Source organism: Capricornis sumatraensis, chromosome X (assembly GCF_032405125.1).
Source record: "Capricornis sumatraensis isolate serow.1 chromosome X, serow.2, whole genome shotgun sequence".
Taxonomy (NCBI): domain Eukaryota; kingdom Metazoa; phylum Chordata; class Mammalia; order Artiodactyla; family Bovidae; genus Capricornis; species Capricornis sumatraensis.
This window is the reverse complement of record NC_091092.1, coordinates 130,175,824-130,184,436: the sequence shown is the minus strand read 5'-3', so window position 1 is coordinate 130,184,436 and position 8,613 is coordinate 130,175,824. Positions and strand designations below refer to the sequence as shown.

At 42.7% G+C, this 8,613-nt stretch overlaps 1 pseudogene; it reads right to left on the bottom strand.

Moving 5' to 3' along the window:
• Positions 1-3,329: 3,329 nt before the first annotated feature.
• Positions 3,330-4,128, bottom strand: LOC138071955 (poly(rC)-binding protein 2 pseudogene; annotated as a pseudogene).
• Positions 4,129-8,613: the final 4,485 nt, after the last annotated feature.

Below are 8,613 nucleotides of genomic sequence, written 5' to 3'. Positions count from 1 at the left end.
ATAGATCAGGAATATTGAAATGAATATGCAAATACTGGAAAATTTGATCTTTTCAACAGGGCTGGAGGCACATCAAATTGAACCTCTAAAGGACAGAATTTGCATGTCTATAGACAAGAATGATTTTGCAAATACAGAGTTGTAAAATGGCTCAGTGGCAGCAAAAAGCTAGAATGGAAAAGCCTAGACACCTGTGCTGGAGACTGCTGCCCATAGGCCAATGCAGCCCACTGCCTGCTGTTGTAAATAAAGTTTTATTGGAAGACAGCCACATGTATTCATTTGCGCGTTTCCTGAGGTTGCTTTCATGCTCCAATGGCAGAACTGAGTAGTCGCAGCAGTGACCAGGTAGTCCACAAAACTTTAAATATTTACTCTCTAGCCCTTTACAGAAAAGGTTACTTGACCTCTCTGCTATGGAGACTGTATTATTTTCCTTTGGAGCAGAATTTTACCTACAGCTGATAAGAAATATACCAGTATTGGCTCCATTTTACAAGTTAAAAAACCTAAGACCAGTTAAGTGATACAACCTGAACCCTAACCCTGGTCAGCCTGATTCCATCACTAGTGCTAGGATCAGCAAGCAATTTAGCTGACCCTAATAACAAAAAGTCCTGAGGCGGAAGTACAGACCAAGCATCAGAACACCTTAGAAATGATTTCATCTTGAAGAAAGAAAATGTTGTCTTCAGAAAGGTATGTGTGTGAAGGGGTGTGTGTGTGTGTAGTGGGGGGGGGGGAGTGGTGATTAAAAAGAGTGTCTGCTTTGATAACTAATTTTACTTCGGCCTAATTTTACTTGTATTCCTTGGGTTACAACTACTTTCACAAGGGCACATGAACTAAATTGTAGCAATTTTGGCCAAGGCAGGACATTGGTTATACATTGCTGAACAAGAAATTGAGGCAGAAACTGACAATTTTTTCAGTATTGTACTGGTTTTCTTTCAGGTGTTTGCGCTTTCTGAACCTACCCAGCATCAGAGTCCTTCATAGTCAGTGCAAGTTAACATCAGTTGTCGCCTTCTTCAATAGTCAGCTCCTCCCTCCCTCCCCATTTATTACATTTTTCGTCTATTTTAAAGCTATTGAAAATGCTAGTCTCTGAAAGGGATTAAGTGGGTTAATTAGCATTAAAAAGCCCCTTTATTTAGTCAGTCTTTAAAATCTCTAAACATCGCCTGGACTGGCCACCCCTCCCCCCATTTTGTGAATGGGAAAGGGAGCTGGAAAAACTCCAGCTATAAGAGAGTGTCTGAGACTCAACCCAGCCCAGCCCATTCCCCAGTCCAATGTGGAAATCATGTCTTTCGTATCAGGTTGCATGTGAAATCTTTGTCAAATCTTTTTCGGTACATGCTCCTGAATAATACTTCCCAGAGTATCACTAATAGTCACAAGACGCAGTGGGTGAATTTCAATGGCTGAACCGCTGGGGAGAAAATGAATGGACTGTTAATAGGATCGCTCTGGAATAATAGCTAAATTATTAAACTGTAGTGTGGTGGGTGTCACTTCCTGAGTGTGGCAAATTAGATTGGAAGGTGCCACTGTGAAAGTCTCAGGAATATTACATTGCACAGGCCTTTGGAGGGATTTAAACCTTTTCTATAGCCTTCTCTTCTTTACCAGAGCTTTTCTTTGTCTTTCGCGTTGGGTTTTATTAGCAGAGGGTGGAGGAGACAGTATTGGTTTTCTGCCACATCCCCTGGGTGTTCACCTCTACACCAAAGGCTCTTTACTACAAACACCTGCAAGGCTTGGCCAACAGGACGTCCTCAGGGGGAACCCAATGCCAGAGCACTAATCCCTCCATGGCTGCCCTCATCTAATGATGGGTGGGAGTTGGCGGATAAAAAAAACCCAGCTGCCTCAGCCCTGCTCTGGAGCCATGGTGAATTCTGCTAACTCTAGGTACAAGGCAACCTCTGGAAGTTCCCCAGCAGGACTGTGCTCCAGCGACCCCCGTGTTTGACAATCGTCCCTTTCTTGGCTGCTGTGCCTTCCTATCTCACCTGCTCTACTACTGTTTCCTGGAATCGCCACACAAAGAAATAGTTTACTCACATTCCTCTCTTAGGTCCCACTTCTAGGGTAAGCCACACCAAGACAGTAAATAGAAAGATTTTTCCTCATCATTTATCCTGCAGCAAAGGTGCCACTTTATTCTCCCATTTCACAGAACCAGTTAGGCAAGTCCCCTGCTCTGACCAGAGGGTAGCACCTTGCAGTGGGAAAGCCATGAACTTGGGTGAGATTCAATCTGGAGTTCAAATCCAGCCTTTGCCATTGACTGGCTGGCTGACCTGTGTGACCTTGCTCAAGGTATTTTGCCTCAGTGAGTCTTCATTTCCCCGCTTATTAAAGAGGGCTAGTAATACCTCCCTCCAGAATTGGGGAGAGAATCAGCTATGTGATGTATGTCCACAGCTCAGTACAATGCTTAGCAGGTAGGAGCAAACGAATAAATGGCAGTTCTTTGACTTCCAAAAGGCTGCTCCACAGTCACTACCAAGAGAATGTGATGTTCTTGTCCTTGTAGCTTTTGTCACAGGAGGATAAAGCGAAAAGATACCCAGAGCAAGGATCTATCAAGATTTCAAGCTTCCTGTGATTACAAAACAGTAGCAAAGACAGCCATGAGGAAAACCTTATCTGGCTAACAATTTTTCCAGTCCATCTTTTAATTAGTTTTTGAGAAATTTCTGACCTCATAGACTAAGCTGCATTGTATTAATATTCTAGTCTTCTGAGTCTGTGACAAACAAGAAGAAATTCACGACCATAAAACCCCCAAATAAAACAAAACAGGGAGAAGCTTATAAAACTAAATATGGAACTCAGCTCTAACAGCTGAATGGAGAAAGGAATTAGAATAATTTAAAAGTCACAAGTGGATGGTAAAGTGTAAAGAAATGGAAACTTACAGACTATTTAAAACCTGGAAATGCTGACTGTTCAGAAACAACACAGATGGATCAAGAGTGGTGAACAGCCAGAGAGGATTATAGACGGATCTGCGTTGTCTTAGCAGCTCCCTGTGCCACCTATTTCTGAGGACAGTTGGACAACTAGATATGGAACCAGGCTAATGTTGGCAGCACATCCAATGATGGCCACTGGCCTAACGGTAGGTCCTTCCTTTGAGTTTGCAATGATGAACTATGCCCCGTGTCTGATGACTCTTACTGATTTGGGCACCCTAATGCCGCATTGTGTGGTGGTAGTGGGCTTCCCTGGTGGCTCAGATGGTAAAGAATCTGCCTGCAGTCCAGGAGACTGAATTCTATCCCTGGGTTGGGAAGATTCCCTGGAGAAGAGAATGGTTACCCCTTGTATGGTGGTACCCATAAGAGGTCAATGAAAATGCTTGAAATGATGAGTCCATGAGTAGTCTCAGTAGATTCAATGTCACTGAATCCAGGGTTGCCGTGCCTCAGAGGAAAACAAGATTTTCACATTGCCAACAGGGGAAGCTTGGTCAAATGTGGTTGTGAAGTAGCATCCTTGAATTCTATAGGCCTCCAGGGTTGAGGAACGTGGATGGGCAGTGGAGTAGGGATGAGGAAAGCCCATGCCATCATTGCCTGTGTCTTCTGTGTCCTGATCACTGCAAAGATGACCAGGGAGCTGGATGGCCTTTGGAGTCAGGGTGACTCCAACATGACCAGAAGGGCTTGTCAGATACACTCAGTGATGGCTTACATCAGAGATTATAATGGCCTGGTCACTCGAGTCGGGAGGCAGATTCCCTGCCACCTGGTCCTGAACCCCTGTACTCCCTTGTCATATTTTGTTGATCTCGAAACCACCTTTCCGAGTGAGAGAGCCACACTACTAGCAGGGACCACTAGGTTCAGGGTGGCCGGGGTTTGCTGGCAGCTGTGCTGATGTCCTCTTCCAGTTCATCCATGATGGTGGCAAAGGCTTTAAAGATGGCATTCGTGGGTCCAGCCAGAGTGGTAATCCTCTCAGCACAATTCCCTTTGGAGATGTTGATATGTACATTATGCTTCCCACACATCTTCTTAACTGATTCTCTGTTCATTCTGAGATACTGCCAACATCCTTTCCATGCATAAGGAGCTGTCTGGTGAAAGTGACATTCAGTCCACTTGCAGTCATACCCTCTATCCACCTGAAGGGCCCCTGTTGCCTTCTTGACAACCTCTATCATTCCTCCTCTGGCGTTCTGCCCTCCCCATTCCCACCCTTTTCTTCTCCAATCCGCAGTTTTTGGCTTTGACTACTACCAGTAGTAGTCTATTTCAAGTCCAGCTCCTCGGAATACCACTGGACCCAGAGACAGGTATTATTACAGGTGTCACACTAAGAACTAAGCATAAAAGGAAAACAACTGATAGATGTGATTATGTTTAAATGAAGAACTTTTGTTCAACAGTAGACCCCATTAAGAAAGAGAAAAAACAAACCAAAGCGCAAGAGAATACCTTTGCAGCTCCTGTACCCAATAAAAGACTTTTACCTAGAACAGATAAACAACTCCTATCCATTAAGAGAGAAGTAGAAACCCCATCGAGAAATGAGCAGAAAGCTTGAACATGAGCAGCACAAAAGAAGATATACAAATGACCAATAAACATAATGAAATGTGCTCAACCTCCTTACTAAACAGAGAAATGCAAATTCAAAGCTCCCCTGTCCATTGAGTAGATGCCAGAAATGAAAACATCTGCTAGAGAGCAACTGGAACTCTTGTACCCTGGTGGTAGGCATGTCTGTGGGTACCCTTTCCCTCGATTTGGCAAAGACTTTGACATTATCTGTTAAAGTTGAAGATACTTACACCACCTTCCCCTCCAATATGTAGCATATAATTCCATTTATATTGCATTCAAAAACACACAAAACAAATCTCCAGTTTAGGTATATATACTAGGTGGCAAAATATTGAACACGGCAAGGAAGCTATTATCATAAAGTCAGGGCCATGGTTCTCTCGCGAGAGAAAGGAGGAAACCCTGATGGATTAGGAGTGCGCAGGGGTCTAGTGGAAGTGTTGGCAGTGATATGCTTGTTGATCAGGGTGGTAGCTGGAGGAGTGTTTGGTCTACAGTAATTCATTTGTGCTTCATGTACTTTTACATATGTATGCCGTATCTCACTGTAAGAAAGTTTTTTTAAAAAAACTTTCTCAAAGCATTCTCTGAAAAGCATTGGTTAATGAGGATTTAATATATGTTACTCACAAAAAGAGTTCCATGGTCATATACATCTCAGCACTGGAATAAATGAAAACAATCAGGACTTTAGAATACCAAGGTACACTGTGAAATTCCAAGAGGAATCAGAAGTATCTAATAATTTATGTGACCACAGAACCCTTTTCCTAAGGGAGATTTTACAGAGCGTATACTTAGGAAAAGTAGATGGAAAAAAGTCATAGAACAAGTTTCAGTTTCACGAGTCAGTTGATCTGACCAAGGGCTTCAGGAGCTTTGTGCAAAGCGTGAAACGCAAAATACAAACAAATGAAGTTTTAGGTGGTGCTGAACTGGAGGCTCTCAGTGTTCCTAAAATCCTCATAATTTCAAGTGTCTACTCAACTGATCCCAAACACTGAATAGTGAAGGGTCAGCCCATGCCTCTCCTCTGTGACAGGGTATATTCTAGTTTTCCTAATCACTGTGATGACCTGTGTATCTGGGGATGGATGGACCACCTGGTGTTTGCTCACTTTTGGTTGTTCTAGGTTCGTGTCCTTCACAGCTGTTTATAAGCAAAATAATTCAGATGGAGTCCAACCTCTGCCCCAGTGCTGGTGCAACAACTCTGCTCTAACTGGGCCACTGAGTCAGTTAGCTTTCACTGTATAACAAACCTCCCCACAGCCTAGTGGCTTAAAAATAGCCACCACAATTTTGTAATCTGGAAATTTGGACTGGGCTCAAATGGATGAGCTTTCTGCTGGTCTCAACTAGGTGTCACTCCTATGTGTCTACAGATGGCCACTGGGTCAGCTACGATGCTGGCAGGCTGTTAGCTGAGGCAGCCATTTAAGTTCCAGCTATGGATTTCTCTTATCTTTCATCAGACAGCCCCAGATGGGTTTATTCATGTTACAGCTATAACAAGAGTCCTAAGAATAGCAAGAGAGGGAGAGCTCCAGTGTGCACGTGCTTTTCAAATCTTTGCTTGCATCACATTTGTGTTTATGCTGTGGATCAGACAATCACACAGCCAAGTCTAGAGTCTAAGTAGAAGGAGACTCCCCAAGGGTATGGATACAGAGACTTGAACAAATTGGGAGCCATTGCTGCATCAGTCTGCCAAAGGTGCTTTGGGCATCAGAGCCATTCATTATCAAAACTATCTCTAAAACTGCACTGATTTATGGTACTTCTGATACCAGTCAAATTCACTGCTGAGATGTATTTTTAAAAGCAACCATGTTCATCAGCCTTTCAAAGAAATGATCCAAGTAAGAAAGGTTGATTAAGATAGAGATCGATTACCTTTTCAAAGATATGATGAAATGTAAACAGTTTCCCCTAAGTATACAAGATGGTTGTTCAAGGAGAAATTTAATTACAACCCAAGGAACAGATGGATTCTCACATATACAGCTTATCATTAGATTGCATTTGGTACAAAAACGATGACACTTCCTTTCGTTTCACTGGTTTGTGTTTAACAAAATCTATTCCTTGGCTTTTTTCAACACAACTCTGTTGCAGACTTCAAATTATAATCTAAGGCTGCACATATTAACCCTGTCTGTTGAAAGGAAAGAAGCAGGGTTATATGGGGCAGTAACGAACAGGCAGGATAGGTCCAGGCCAGCTTTCTATTGTTCTCAAGCGTTGGCAGTGGATGACTGTGGCCATGCTGAGTTGGGAAAGGATAACAGGTCTAAGTCACAGCAGCACTGGGGGCAGAGGGAGGGTAATTTCTCTTGGAAACGACAAGGTTCTTCAGGTGACTCCAGATGGAATTACCAGTCTTGATTACCTTTGACCACCAGAGGCCACCAACTTGTACTCACTTTATACTGTTGAGACCACAAGAAAGGTTTGTCACCAAAAACTGTAAACTCCCAGTTTCTGTCTTTCATGGCATAGATCTATGTCTTTGCTTCAGATGGCATTGAAGTCTATAGGTAATTTTGAATGTGATGAAGTCATAGTTTCTAAGCTTTTTATTAAGTTGAGATGTTGATGATGATGATCGAGAGAAGCAGCTCCGGCTGAATTCTTGACAAGAATTATATCATTTCATCTTTATGATGCCCTCCTATCTCTATTTGACACCAAGAGATTAACTGACTGGCCCAAGGACCCACAAGTTGTAAATGGTGGTGACAGGATTTGAACCCAGGTCTACTCTGACCCTAAAGTTCTGCTTTTAACTAGTCAGCCACATCACCCCTCTTTTGAGCATTTGCTAGGTAATATGCCTGAGCCTCCTCCTCCTCCTCATCTATACTTTTGTTGAACATTTGCTCTTTGTAGTGTATACAGAGCTGTGCTGGTAATGGGGTATAAAAATGCCTCTTGCACAATAGAATGGGATGAACAACCTTGGGAAAAACAACCTTATAAATAACTTTCTATAGTTGGTGGTCTTGATGGAGAGGGAAAACAGAAATTATAAGAACCTTGTCAGGTGACTGCTGCTAAGTCATTTCAGTCGTGTCCGACTCTGTGCGATCCCATAGACAGCAGCCCACCAGGCTCCCCTGTCCCTGGGATTCTCCAGGCAGGAACACGGGAGTGGGTTGCCATTTCCTTCTCCAATGCATGAAAGTGAAAAGGGAAAGTGAAGTTGCTCAGTCGTGTCCGACTCTTCGCGACCCCATGGACTGCAGCCTACCAGGCTCCTCCATCCGCGGGATTTTCCAGGCAAGAGTACTGGAGTGGGGTGCCATTGCCTTCTCATGTCAGGTGACAGACCTGCTTTTAGTTAGAGGTTTCATGTTGTCCATCTCCCTCAACAGATCCCTCTCAGAGAGTGACAGCAAGCAGCACAATGGAACCATTTGACAGCTGGCACATCTTCACCACCACATCCACCCTGGTACTTTAATCCTTGATGAAATTGCATGCAGTTAGGAAGCCTGCAAGAGACAAGGGAACATGCTGGATATCTCACAGCTGTAACTTTCAGACACCAAATAATTAAGAAATGATCTTTCACATTTATATATAATTTTTTTTGTCTTATGCCAGTTAAAGGCACAGACTTAGGAAACAGACTGCTTGGGATCAACCACAGATCTGCCATTTTACTAGCTGTATGACCTTGAACAAATTATTAGACCTCTCTGAGCCTCAGTTTCCTCAGCCAGAAGAAAGAAATGATAATAGTATTCTTTGCAAAAGAATGCAAAACACATGATGCCTTGGCATACAGCAAGTGCTGTTTAAATGTTAGCTATTAATACTGTTACTCTGTTAAACAGCTTAAATCAGGCATAGGTTTTCATGTTTTATTTCAAAAATTTAAAAGGTCATTAAATTATTTTTATATTCTTGGTAGCAGCCAATTTATTCTTTTATTTGGAAAGATTCATTTAGCATCCAGTGGTTGTATGCTAAGTATATCTTGGAATAAGTTTGTCACTTAGATATTGATTTATGTACATTATTG